Source organism: Thunnus thynnus, chromosome 20 (genome assembly GCF_963924715.1).
Source record: "Thunnus thynnus chromosome 20, fThuThy2.1, whole genome shotgun sequence".
Taxonomy (NCBI): Eukaryota; Metazoa; Chordata; class Actinopteri; order Scombriformes; family Scombridae; genus Thunnus; species Thunnus thynnus.
In genome coordinates, this window is record NC_089536.1 from 21752337 (window position 1) to 21767217 (window position 14881).

The 14881-nt window shown below is 38.5% G+C and overlaps 1 long non-coding RNA gene across 2 annotated transcripts in view; it reads right to left on the reverse strand.

Moving 5' to 3' along the window:
• The window catches only part of LOC137171903 (uncharacterized), a 60253-nt gene extending 46060 nt beyond the window's left edge, over nucleotides 1-14193 (reverse strand). For both annotated transcript variants that reach the window (XR_010924832.1, XR_010924833.1), the window contains exons 1-2: nucleotides 12148-14193; nucleotides 3712-3822 (exon numbers count right to left, since the gene is read on the reverse strand). This is a non-coding gene — a long non-coding RNA (uncharacterized lncRNA). The remainder of the gene's footprint in view (nucleotides 1-3711; nucleotides 3823-12147) is intronic.
• Nucleotides 14194-14881: the final 688 nt, after the last annotated feature.

Here is a 14881-nt window from a genome sequence, read left to right on the forward strand (position 1 = left end):
TAATGACACAGTGAAGGTCTGTAGGATCCTATTTATGCAACACGCTGTCGTAACTGACCTTAAGTGCGTTATAGCAAGGTTGGGGACATCAGGAAGTTAGCCAGAGAGCTGAGATGGTCTAATGCACGCAGTGGTGTCGTCACAGTTATTCTGGGAGAGAAGGAAGCAGAGCCGAGATGCCACACTGCAGCCTGGCGATCTGAGGAGAGTAATATCTGGGAACATTCAGCAATCTGCCATGTTTGGTGATTGCTTTGCTTTACCGTAGGTGTACTCGCTTTCCATCAAACAATCTGGTTGATGTCCTGCATCTCTGGGCTGACAAGACATCCCTTTGTTCTTTTTCATCAGGACGCTTTTCATTTCTGTTCTTTTATTCATCCAGTATTTTGATTTTATCCTGTATCATGTGTCTGATTTAATGCCCTATCTGTGTTGTCAATCACTCTGACAGCTGCATCACTTGTTGACCCCATACTGAGACCCTCATTAAGTTAACAGTCCGTTCTGTGTTGTTCCCAGAAACCCTCACATGGTACTGACATGTGGAGATTAGCTAACTAGCTGTTTTATGCATGCTGATAGGACACGTCTACAAAATGATAGTCAGTAACTGCTCAAATTATTACTTTGTAACTCAATTTACCAGATTAAAATCAGAGATTCTGTATTTCAGTTAAAATTGCAATAATGTTTTGATGTTTTTTTTTGGCCTCTATTCAGGGCCGAAGAACACTGACATATCATCACTGCAGGTGGATGAAAGAAGTGTGAATCAAAACTGTAAAGTTGCAGATCATGAAACCAAAATGACGAGCTGAAAGATGCTAAAAAGGAGAACTGTAGAGTGGAATAACAATTCACTGTGTATTAATGAGCCACACCTCTCATATTACAGCACTCATCTGACTCATTGTTAATATAGATATTTACTAGAGCAGCAACTCCAGGGAAAGCTGCAACTAACTGGACACAACACCACATTTGGCCATTTATCCACAGGAATGACAGACATTTATCAAGCAACTGTTTGTTGAACAATACTGAGATTTACTGATTATCTCTGTAAACTTTTCCTTGCTCTGGATAAAGATGGCACTACATAAAATAAACAGAAAATATTTATTTTCCAAGAAGCCTAACTAAGTAAGAAAAACTTCACTTCATATCAACATGGGTCTGATTTAACATTGTTTTTTTTTTTTCTAGCGCTGCTCTTTGACACGGTCATTCTGGGGTTGCCGTGGCATTATTACTTAAACGCTGCTGCCGTGTGAACGCAAAGCGACATCACTATCCACCATTTCCTCTGAGATGGGAACCAAGGGAGCAACCCTTGTATTCATTGGCAACCTCCTTGAAATTAAATCTTCTAATAACAGGCTGGTCAACTGGAAAACCATAGCCTACAAACCTAATTTGTTATTGAGCCATAATTAAATGAAAACTACTCCAGAATGTTCAGTGACCTTTGAGCCTTCGCTGTCATGAGCCATGTTACATAACAATTGGCTATGAGAAGATGGTAAGGAAAGTTTTCTAAGAAAGTGAAAATTTAATTATCTTGTCACTCTGATAATTACAGATTTCGTTCCAGATGTAGGAGACACCTTTATTTTCAGTTTGACAGGATTGGCCTGTGGACACTTCTTATACAACTCAGGCAAGTGGACCCAACTATCACCTCTTACACAAAATGATTTACTGATACAGGGATGATGAGTACCTCGGTCTCTGGCAGGATAAGTCTTAATCCGTAATGTATTTATGTTTCAGCGGAGCAGACTCAGACATGGCTCAGACATGCTGAGATCCAACTGATAGGACTGGTCTCGATTACACAGTGACATAACAAATGAAACTTTCTCTTACAGCATGGTTTGATTACTTAAAGATGTTTTTCTGCTCTGTCATCTAGCAGTTTTAACTTTTTAAATGCTTGGGCATGAGTCTAGTAAAAACATTAGGTATGCTGAAAAATGAGTCACTTTAACGCAAAAAGACACGACGGTTATCTCACTACGTTGGACCTTGTAACATTTCTGTAACACTTTCAACATAGCACAAGTAAAGACATAAGAGGAATGTAAAGGCAACAGCAGAATGAAGTAAAATATGCAAAGAGAGAAATTACAGGGTAATCATTTGCCTTATTAACTATTACATGGGCTACTGTTCAGGTCAAATGTGACCCTTTTTCACATTTGAGAGAAGAGAAACACTCTAAACACAATTATGTAACCTGAAATTTTGATTTGAAAGTTTTACGACCTTTCCATTTTCCTATTCCATTTTTGTGCAACTTACACATTTGTCTACAATTTGTCAAGTATTGTGGGTAAAATCTGACCTGTATTTATCAAAAAATTCAAAAATCGCAATTCAAAAATTTTGTTACATTCTGCAAATCCAATAACTTTATTGAAATCATTATGGCTGTGATATTCTCCTGTTTTATGTATCATAATACCATAATATAGTGTGATTTTGTAGCTTTATATAACTAAATCTGTATAATCCAAAAAGCAAGCTGTATAAGTTAGAATGCAGATGAAATAGGTGATTCGACACTTCCCATGAATTACCTGTTAATATTAGTCTTACGCTTAATTTGATCCAGACAAAATATTTTTGAATCTTTTTGTCGAGGAGTACTGTGATGAAACAAATGGAGACATAAAACATAGAAGCTGCCTTTTACAGACATGTGCAAACGTCGCAAATGAACAAATTGTCATTCAATCTGTTGGGTATCAGAATCAGGCAGCAGAATCCTCTAATAAATGATGAAACTGTGGAGAAAATGTATTAGTTGATTAGGCTCACTGTGAGAAGACGAGGTGACTTGTGCTCATGACAGTCATTAATTAAGGCTTCAATCCATCAGTGATGCAGACTGTGAGAGAACAGCAAACACTCTTCCTCTCTGATATCATTACTTTCTAACTCACTGCTCAGGTTATCAGGTACACCGGCTGCCAAATATCACCATAAAGGCCCTGTCATGTCTGAGCAAAGCTATATAAAAGTTATATAAAGGAACATTTATAACTGCCAACTACTGTAGGTCTGAATGACAAAAAGTCATTACTTTAACATATGAATAAAGCCAGTAATTTTCCATATTCTGTGTCTGAAAAGGGCGTAATTGCCCCAGCAAAAAGACCATGTACATAAACCTTTCAAAAAGAATGGATGCCAGGTCAACATCAGTAGAGTAGTTAAAGCTGGGCTCATAATTAAATATCCTGTCTTAAATTTAACATTACCTATTACAAACTCATGAGCTTGGATTTTCTTTCTTTCTGTGTCAAATTCAGTTGAGCTATCTGCATACACACTCAGCAGTTTTCAGATATACGGATGCCACTTCCTTCAAGCCCTTTTGCTGATTTGGGGTTAAATGCTCATTTTCAACAGTTTTATGACTTTGCATGTCAAATTTCTCTGACACTCAGTATCTCAGACTTAGTCTCTCCAGACCCAGATTAAACCTTGCACCTCCAAGGCAGTGATTTCGTCAGTGATTTTACATACCCTGGATAAATTGCACAGGAAGAGTATACTGTCACTCTGTTGTGTCATGTGCATACATGCGGTCATATCATGTATGTATGGGTCTAGTCACATCCTAGCCATGTGCAAGCCTACACATCAATGCACGTGAGCCTTTATTGTGGATATGTGCATGTAGTGTCGTGCATTTCAAACCTCTTCACTGATTGATTCGTTGGTTGGTTGACGTCTAGCAGCAGCCACCCACATCCTCCTCTGGACACGGCAGCACATGATCAAGTTGACTCTGGTTAGTATGTACTGTAACTGAACAACAGGAAGAAACCTATAGTTAAACAGTAACAGCATTTAATGTTTTGTAGGTTTGTACATTTTTGCCCATATGTTTTGCACTAGGAAACATACTGGACCAGATAGGTAAACTGTAAAATTTGCATCTCTGAGACAATAAAGCGCTATCAAGTGTTAAAACAATCTAATTATGTACAGCATATAGTGCTACATGTTCGGTGAATTAGTAAAATAAACATAAACAGAATCACTTATGGAGCCTTAACTCTAAATGACACAGTTTTTCCCTTAATATTTCTGTCTCTCTCACTTACACAGAGACAAACCTTAAAACAGGAAGACACACAGTGGCACAAAAACACACCGACACCAACACATGCTCACAAACAACCAAACACACACACGTGAGAATTGCCCACAAATCTAATTTTGCAGCCATCTGCAGCAGTTCTGATTGTCCATCATATACGACCACTGCCTGTTTATCTGTCAGAGTCCAGACCCAAGACAAGGTCTGTCATTTACATTTAACACTCTGTTGCCACCGATGTAACTGCTTTTATTTGACACACATTTGAACACTGAACATCATACTGCAATTCAGCACCAGTTAAGGATGTTGTGTTTGGTGTCTGGTCATATAACATCCTCATATGGTTTTAATCTAATGAAATGTGTTTCAGATACACAGGGAAAACATTGACTGGAGGTTCTCTGCAGGACATAAATTGATGGAATTGCTGTTTCCAGTCTTATAGCCTAAAGGCAATGGACAGACAAGATGCACTGGAGTAACCAACTACATTAAGCCTCGGAGGACTGGACTGATATGTTGAAAGCGCGCTGCACTCACTAATTTTTCAGGCTGTTTATATGATGTCAAAGATAATACAGTGTTTTCTTAAATTATGTCAGAAAAATACGTATCCACTTACCTCTGTCCAAAATCAAAACACAACTGCATTAAACCTGATAGCAGTTAGCTAGCAGTTATTGCTGAAACAACATCCAATATAGCAGCACAACTGTATTAAAAAGAGCTAATTTAAAGCCTTAGTTGTGCTTATCGGCGATTTTCCTGACATTCACGCAGAGGTGCACATGCAAAGTCTGAATTTTGAAGAGAGACGACGCAATTACCAATTTTGTGGGGTGTAATGGAAAAGTATTATAATGAGTAGTGTAACGAACTACTGTTTGCAGACAGTAATAAGTAAAGTAATAATATTACTTATGAAAAGAGTAATGAGTATAAATTACATTTTTGAGTAACAAGCCCAACACTGGTCCTGACATGTGCCAGGTTCTGTACCATGCTAATAATGACTTATCCTCTTAAGGTGTTGTAAGGACTCTCTTAGACTCTGGCAGTTATTTTGGGCAAACATGTCTTTTTTTCCAGAACCTTCTCATCTATTCAACCCTGCAGAAAGTCTCCACTCCACGCTGCTCTTGCAGGACCGTCATGCCGGTTTGTTCTTGGATCGACAGCAAACAGAGCAGCAGTGATGAGAAAAATGGGTCTATTACTAATGGGTAATGGGTATTACGAACAGCTTTTTATGAGAAACAGATGATTTGTGTCTTGCGTGTGAGGATAATCTGCTCCTCCAAAGGCTTTAGATAGGAGCGGACAAGACACAGGAGTGAAGATTCAATTACTGATGACATAAGGCGCTTTCATCAAGGACCCTTCTAATATGAGTTTGTGTGTGTGTGTGTGTGGAGGCTGATCCACTGACGCACATCACTCAAACAGAAACAATACAACGAGCATCTTACGGCCAGGTCTGGTGATGGATTTGATGTGCCATGGGTGGGCGATGACTCAAGGGTTTGAGGGACTTAATTGCCATGTTGTGGTGCATGTGCCAACTGTCCCACATGTGGCTGTGGTTAGTCACTCTGGAGTTCTATTAATGCTTGCTGTTTTTGCAGATCTTCAGGTCGATTTTAGAGCTTTATTCCACAGCGAGACAGAATGTCCTCCATCTCATAGAGCGCTGCTTTGATAAAATGATGATGATCAAATGAAAACAGCTTGTATGAATGGAAAATAAGGATATGTGGTGCTTGCTTTACAGAAAGATTACACTTTTTACGCACTGGAACATTTTGAGCAGCCTGCTTTTAATTCCAAGCAAAGAAGGGAAATGCTTGTGCCATTCTTTCCCCTGCTGTGCTTTATTAAATCAGAACTGTAAACTGTGCTGTATCACACAAGAGTCATGGTCAACTTATATGGCAAAAACATCTATTATATATTATTTTCTTGGGTTTAGCATGCTTTAAGTGTAGAGGTTAGTATCTTAGTAGAGGTTTGTATCACATATACTGGTATTGCCTGTAAACTCAATAACTTAAATTAAAAATGAAACCCCCCAAAATCCACCTTGGTCCTCAAAAAACGTGTACAGTATATCTGTTAGCATAAATAACAGTGGCACCCCCCTACCGCCAGGCTAGGCTGAGCCAGAGAGCTGATAAAATGCAGCTGAAAGTGCCAGTGCTGGACTCAAAAACAAATTAATCGTTTCAGAAAACGTATTTTGAATTTGTTTACAGCAAGTAGAAATTCAGAAGCACATTATTTTGTTCATGATATATAATTAAGTAAAGTTAATTTGTGCAATGTGTTACAAAAAAGTGTACACATGGTATATCAAGGCTGATGATTTTGGTGTCCATCACTTATATTTTCTCTTCCTGCTCCTCTGGACAAAAAGCCATACTGATTTGTTCAGAACACCTAATCATGGTCTATTTTACACCTGATATGCAAATATATAAACAAAATGAACATCCAGGATTATAACAGCAGGGATAACTGACCAACACCCCCCACAAACATGGCATATTCCTTTAAAGAAATGGAGTAATTTAGAACAGTGCAGTTAGCACCTCTCTCTAGTGGATTAGCTTTGACCTAAAATAGAGCTTAGGTCACCTGTTGCACACCTCTGAGGTCACTGTCTTTAGCATCTAACAGGTTCCTATTATCTGGGTCAAAGCAGGATTTCACCAGTTGCTTGCCTACTATTACACAATTATGCAATTTTAGAGATGGTGTTGATAAACTTGACACCATGTGCTAGCAGAAAATGGTGCTAATGAGGTTTAAAGGATGTCAAAAGCACAATGGGAAGCTGCTGTATTCAGTTTACAGGATTCATGACCTTAAAAAGTTCAAGGTAAGGTTGTAGATACCAGTAACCAAATAGTATTTTCATAGAAATAAATGTACATATTGTAATGTTTGTTAATATGCAGAGACCTGGATCATTAGCATTAGCTGTGTTAGCCACAACAAACAGAAAAAGACAAGAGCAGCATTTACAAAATCATCCTTTTCACATTTCCACCCACACGGGTAAACTGTAGTCTATCAAGTGAAGTGCAGTGTAGGAATTTCACAGCAATACACAATTTGCACCTGAAAAAGGACAAAACAAAAAAGATGTTGTAGATGACCAATTTGAAAGCCCCCCTTACTTGTGTTCCAGTATTAAAGTTACATAAATATGATTTGGAAACCTGAAACTTTCAGTGCACATACACTGAGAATGGACTTTTCAATAAAGTAGGAGACATCTAGTGATTTTTCAACATGGGCAAATGAGTGGATGTAATTTCAAGACAATTTCACAAAGCAATTATTTGAGGAAAAACCTCATCAGACACAAATTACTATTCAAAGCAAAGTGTTTTTATATGTCTTAAAACATATAGTAGCATATTTAAACAGCAGCAACATTTCTACCTAACATTCACTAAACACAGCTTTGGATGAGTGTTTTAATTGAAAAGACACTAAATAAGATGCTTATGTACACACATTTGGGATTTCTCTCTCTCTCTCTGTGTTTACGTTATTCTGTAATGTGTCAGTGTCCCTGCTAGTAACTAAATGATCATCTGTGATTAATCAGTAACTCCTAGCGTGATATTTCTCCCTCAGTAAATACTTGAAGGTGGATGTTTTTACAGGCGGGGACAGGATATCCTACAACCCATGTGCCAATGTTTACATCTATAAAGTGAGGTGGCTATGAATTGTTGTAATGTTACACATTCTTGGTTAAATCAAGGAATTTATACAGCAGACACCACTGGTATGTCTCAAATCAAGCTGTTAGGTACGGTTTAGTGCAGACATTCATCAACAGGCAAAAGTGTGAAAAATATAAAAATGATAAGATGCAGGGAGGATCCTGTGAGCGGCTGTAACAGTTCACTGTAGGTCAAACTGATATATACACACAGCTTCATTTGAGTGTTATGTTTTTCCTCCTCACCCTCCCTCTATCTGTCACACCTTTGTTTTCATTCAACCTCTCATATTGACTCACCACTTCCTCAGCATTCGGTCCTTGACAACTGCCAGTGAGCAGCACTTCTTGACTGTCATTAAGTTTAAAAAGCCGCTGTCCTTGAATTATAAAACAGTGTTATATGTGATATAAACTAATTGATAGGTTGCTGCTGCAGCAAAGATGTCATTTCGAGTAACACAATAGATGACTGACAGTTTCCTATTTCACCCAGATATCAATATAAATCCTTCCTACACCATTGTCTTACTTGGGCTGCTGGTCTTTGTTTCTAAATTTCCAATTGGAAAGACATGGCAGCTGTTTTGGAGATGGAAAATTTCTCCTCTGGCAATTTCAAACCATGCAGATCATGATACATTTGGCATCTGGAGCCCCTAAATTAAACTGTTTTTAAAGAGTTTCAAGAGGTGGAAAGTTGCATTATCATCTAAACTCTTGCCATTGTTCACTGATTGCATAGGGACATAGCTGAATTTATAGGTCTATAAATATTTAAACATTTATCCACAACATTTTCCCCCCATAAACCAACAGTAACCTCTTATTCATATAATTGCACAAAATTTATCAAAATGTAGTCACTACCTGACTGAGAATACCTCTGAAGTTAGTATGTACAGACTGTGTATCTGTTAAGTTTCCATCTATTATTCCATCCTATGATTTGTGCATATTTTTGATCCCTGAATATCACAATGTTTGTCTTCACCTATCAATAAAAACCTTTCAGTGTACTGGTTCTGTTTCTGACAGCTAACTGCGGTTAGCTTAAAGGTGTGGAAAGCTCAGACTGTATATAAAGATGGACGTAGCAAGGTGTAACGTCACCCATTGGTTTGCATTGGAGCTGATTTGAAGACCGCAGTTGGTGCTTATGGTTTTTGCCATCTTTTCCGTCTGGAGCCAGGACCTTCCATATAAGGAATGCAGGGTGTGTCACATCCTGCCTGGACTTTGTTTTTGTTCTCTTGGTTTTCTCTGATTCCCTTGTATGTTCCTCCTGTGTTTATGTACACCTCCTCTCACCTGACCTGCATTACCCTCGTTAGCCCAGCCCTGCTCCTAGTGTCTTCCCCGGTTTATCAGCTCCCAGTCTGCCTGTGTGTTGTGTCACCTGTTGTACTTTAGTTCCTGTTTTACTTTGAAATGTTTTCTCCTTGTGTCTTGTTAGCTTTACTTCCTGGGTTTTCCCACCTTTGTTGATTACCTCATGTGTTTCACCTGCGTCTCCTTTCCCTCACCTGTGTTCAGTTTGCAATCACACCCTAGTCCAGTTTTCAGTTCGGTCTTTGTCGAGTCGTCTGCGTTTATTCCTGTGGTTATGGTCAGTGTTCCTGTGTCTCAGTGTCTCCTGTGACTTTTGAATTACTTCATTAAATATTCTGCATCGTATCCTGCCTGCCTGCCGTCTCCTGCGTTTGGGTCCACCTGTTCCACTCACCATCCTGGCAGTACGACTCAACCCAAACGTGTGTTTTATTGTACATGAGTTCATGTTCCGTACCGAATATTGAATTACTGTCTTTTGTGTTATTTTCCTGTTGCTGAGGAGCTGGAGTGTGCTGATGTATTTACATGGAGGTATTGCTTTTATTGGTTCCCCGTCAGAATAAATGGAGATCAAGTCCAAACAGATGACGGTATCATGACTAACACAGTAGTTACAAGTGCACTTAGATACTTCTTAACAACTGCTCACTTATACCAGCAACATTTCCTCAGCCAGGCCTGAGATTCGACCCTTGCGATCACATTGCAAGCCTTTTTCTGTAAACGCTGTGCAACTGCTGCCCATCATATGATCTTTTAACTGATGCAAGACACCAGACACCAGTGAAATAATCCATTCCGATTAATATTAACGGGTGGTGGCTGAAATACTGGCCTCATGCACATATCTGTGATCCTATTATTAAAATACTACAATTGCATTTACACTGCTAATACACAGGATGCAAAAACACCAACATCTTTCATTTACAGTATCTTATCACCAGGATTGTGGCCATTATGAAATGAAAGAAACTCAAAATCATCATGTAGGGATATTGTTTTGTTTTTTTTTTTAAGAGAGAAAAATTCAGATTTACAATGACAGTGGTTGGTAGGGCAACAGTACTGCTCATCACATTTCAGTCAAGTCATTTTCATTACTTTGAATGCAAAATGCAGTTGAGTGTGAGTGAAAAGAAACAGAGCAGATGGATGTATGAAAATGGCAAAATGGGCCGACGTCTCACGCTCATGTATCTGTGTAAATTGATAAGTCATAGCAAATCTCTCTCTCTGTTTCCCTGCATGCACCAATGATACACATCAGTCTCATCGACATACACCCCTCCCTAACTCTCCCTCCTCTCGAGTGCAGAACAAACAATTATCAATAGTAAGGGCCTAATCGCTCCACATGAGCAGGAGGATTTTGTGTCACGAGAGATGAGGAGCTCTCCTGCATGGTGACCTTTCGAATCAGAGATGAATAAGAGCGTTGGATTTTTGTGAAGTAAAATGGCAGGAAGTAATGCTGCTGTTCTATGAAAATCAATGTTTGACTTCAGCATGCTGTTTTATTCCTTTCCTGCGGGATAAACAAAACATTGAAAGTCTGTTTTGAGCTGGTAAAAATCTCTTAATATTGTGTCACAGCTATGCCTAGCCTGCATGGTCTTTCAAGACACCACAAGTTCATATAAGCCAGGATCAGAGAACCTTGTGAAGTCCAAAAAATAAAGAAGAAACTTAAACAACTTTCACAATCAAAGCCACAGAATGTCATTGTCTACAACAAAATTCATGAATTCAAAAAACATTTATGACTGGAGAAATTTAAACTCCAGTTAAACAATCCATTTTGTTCTCTTTTCCAGGATTTTAAGAAAAAGTTAGCAAACTTAAACACATTAAAATTTGAATTTTTCATCTGCACACCAGAATATTTCAGGGCTTTGTCAAGCCATTTCATGAGAAAAAAAAACCTCTATTAAATCATCAGAATTTGTACAGTTGAAAAAAAATGGGACTCACTTTCCACTTCCTCCTAACAGCTCACACAACTGGTTTTCCTCCTGAATACTTTTGAATCACAAAACATCAATGGCCAGAGGAAGAATAACTGCATTTTTCTTCAAACTTCAATAACAAACTTACTTTTAATAAAGTTAACATTACAACACAAATTATTTCTGTAGATATACAGCATGTCCATCTCTTCAAATATTAATTTCCCATGGCAAACTGTGTGATTTACTCCACATAAACATCCTGTAATTTATTTTCAAAAAGAAGGATTGGGTTATATAAAGATTTAAATTCAGTACTGACGGGTGAAAGAGAAAATGTAGTTTTGAAATAAAACTTTGGACATTAGAACTATTTTTGCTTTCTGCTAAAATTTGTCCCTAAAAACTGTGATGTCTTTGCAGAGGTGCTGACTGGCTGTTTCGGAGCTCAGAGGCAACACAACGGGGATATCATACTGTGGGGTGACGAGAATTTGAGTTTTCTTGTAAACAAAGAAAAGATATAATAACACTCACTGTTCTTCACCAAAAAAGCATTGTTTGCATCCTTGAGCTCTTACAAATGTGTTAAATGCATTTCCTTCCTCAAAAAAGCAAGTATATTTTGAAACTTACGATGTTTACAATTATGTTTGCTAGCTTGCAGTCTACTTGTTTACGGCTAACAGCCCGTACCGAACATCCGGTCGTCGCCGTACATCGTCGGAGAAACACTGATTTTTACGTAAAACAGCTTTAATTAGTATTTTAACGATTTTAATTTGCATGTACGTTTCTTTTAGGAGAGGAAGAGACCTCTGTGGATAACTCGGCTCCCGGGAGAAACCGGCCGAACGTCTGGATAAAGTTATAAGAGAAATAAACCGAACAAGTGTTAGCAGCCACTCGGCTAACAGCCCGTACCGGACGTCCGGTGGTCGCCGTACATCGTCGGAGAAACACTGATTTTTTTTTTTAGGTGAAACAGCTTTATTTAGTGTTTTTACCTGTAATCACCGGGTCCATTTGTTCTGGAGAAGAGGATACCTCCGCAGTCAATTCGGCTCCCGGTAAGAACATCCTGAATGATTAACACTGGAGTAATCCTATCCCGGTGAAACTGGTTATTTAATGACGAAGACAACAACTCCCATGATCCCTTGCTACTTCACACCGTCATCACACTCCGTCTTTTGTTATTGTTTTGATTGAGAGACCCCTAGCGGCTGAAATTATATATTGTGCGTTTAAAATATCTCAGTCTTCGTGCAAAGGGTTTGGTAGTGTCTTTGTGATGGGTTTTACAAGCAGTCCATTTGTCCCATTTCTCAGTAAACTCTGATTGCTGAATTCTCTTTGCACCATTTCCAACTCTACCCATTCATCATCACAGTATTTTCTCATTTTCATACATTCCCAGAGAGCATGAGTGTCATCTGCATTTTTCTCCACACACAGCCTCCAGCATGTCTCTTGTGTAGATGGAAATGTACTTTTAGTCTTGGGAGTAATGAAGAATCTGACTATATTTTTCCAACAGAACTCTCTCCACATCCTGGAGCTGGTGGTTATTTATTGTATCTTACATATATTGTACCAGCCTTCTTTGGATAGTTGTATTTTGAGTTCTGTTTCCCATTTATCTCTAATATACAGTGTAGAGATTCCTCTGCTCATCACCAATCCTTGATGCAGCACTGATATCACTCTACCAATATTATTATTGTATACACACGGTGTCACAATTCCTCTGTTTGGCTCACAAGGGAAATCTGGTTTACCTCTTTTTCAAAGAAATCTCTAACTTGCCGATACCTAAACAAATCTTGTTTCTCCTATTATTTAATTTTTTAAAACTTTGAATTTTGCCCCTGTCAATTATTATGCTTATTGCTGTAATGCACTTGTATGTCCATTGTTTAAACCTGTTATCAAGAGCCCCAAGTTTAAATTTGGAGTCATCAGCCATCCAGCTGAGAACTTTCACCTCCCTGTCCAAATTATATTTCTTACCACTGTAACTTTGTCCCTTATTTAAATAGTCTAGTGTCTGAGCATGTGTGTGTGAGCCTCTGTGTGTGTTTTTTTTTGTGCTGACTCATGATTTTCATTGGCCTTTTCTTTGTTGATAGTAGTTTGATTATCCAGAAGGAGGTGAATGTTGTGATGTGGCAGGCTTTATATAGATTGTTCCAGGAACCCCAAGAAAACAATAATTTGGTGCCCTTTGGATCTGATATCTCAAAATTTTGGCAACTACTGCCAAAACTATCTGTATAGTTAGAAACTGACTAAGCTCCTCCGATCCTTCACTTTGGAATGAAACTTCTCAGAGACATTAGAGGCTGGTAAATGCAGTTGTAAAACAGCTGTGCTTTACAACAGTGTTTGTTGAGCTGTTGGAGTAGCTGCTGCATGCATGAGGGCCAGTTTTGGGTGTGTTTGTGTTTGGTCTAAGACGGCTTAAGTTCACGGAAGTCCTCATCATCTATTGGTTCGTTATTAACATGACAAACAAGTGGCCATGTGGTGGATGAAACACATTAAACACATCTTAGACAGTGACGTCAGCATCCATTGTGTTCATGTTTGTACGAGTACCAATCATCATTTGGAGCTGAACATAATTTTCAGAGAACTATTCAGTAAGATACAAATAAAAAAGAGCCAAGTCTGTTATAAGAAGCTTGTGCGCTCAAAGAAAACATGTGCTTGAGCTTTAGCACGGATCAACCAAGGATTGCAGTCCTGCATCCTAAAGAGGGTTTTTATTGTAGGTTTCTCTGAACTGCTCTGTGCTGAACCTCTCTGGTTTTGTTTTGCCTGGTTTGATCTAGTTTGATGGTCATCTCAAAAATGACCACAGAATTCATACAAATACTATACGTACATACATCATTGTAAGGATTTTAGATGCTCGACCATGATTTAGCACTTGTGAATTAAGCATATCAATGAGATTTAGATTTAACTTCATGTGCGTGAACATGGTGAGCACAAGAAGACATGATACATTGCTATACTGCAAACTTTCTGGCTGATATCCACTTGAATGCAGGCGCCAGTGTCCATTATTAGCTGTGATGTTGAATGTGTTTGATTTTGGAATATAACTTCCTCTTCAGTTGGAAAGTACCGTGATTACACTTATTTATTTCTGTTTTAGTCTCAGTTTTTGTCTTCGTTTGCCACTTAAGTCTTGGGTTTGTTATGGATATAAACTCTTCCCACAATGGAGGAAACCTCACTCATTTGTTTATGTGACATTTAAGAAATTGGGTTTCTGGAGAAAACAGACAATCTCCAGGTTACTTCAGTGCATATTGGCATTCAGCTCCACTCAATCAGCAAGTTAAACCTGCATGAGATGACATCCACCATGGTGTTTATGTTATTAGCAAAACAGACTGACGTCACTCATTAGAAACAACCAATTCTCCCTGATCCTTCTAGATATACTTTGCACAACATGTGTAATTATCATGAAGCCACATTCATACAGGACAAAGAGAGAGTTTATGTTTTATACCCTTTATACACTGTCTGTTACTGGTTACAGAAAGTGCCTACATATCTGCAGCTGAGTCACAAACTGCAGGTACAGTATTACAGCATTATGTATGTCAATTGTTATCAATTTCTTGTTGATAACAATTGACTCCAGTCATCTCCAGTACACCACACTTTATTTACCAAATGTTTTCTGCTATCTCTCCTTCCGTCTGACGCAACCCCCATTGC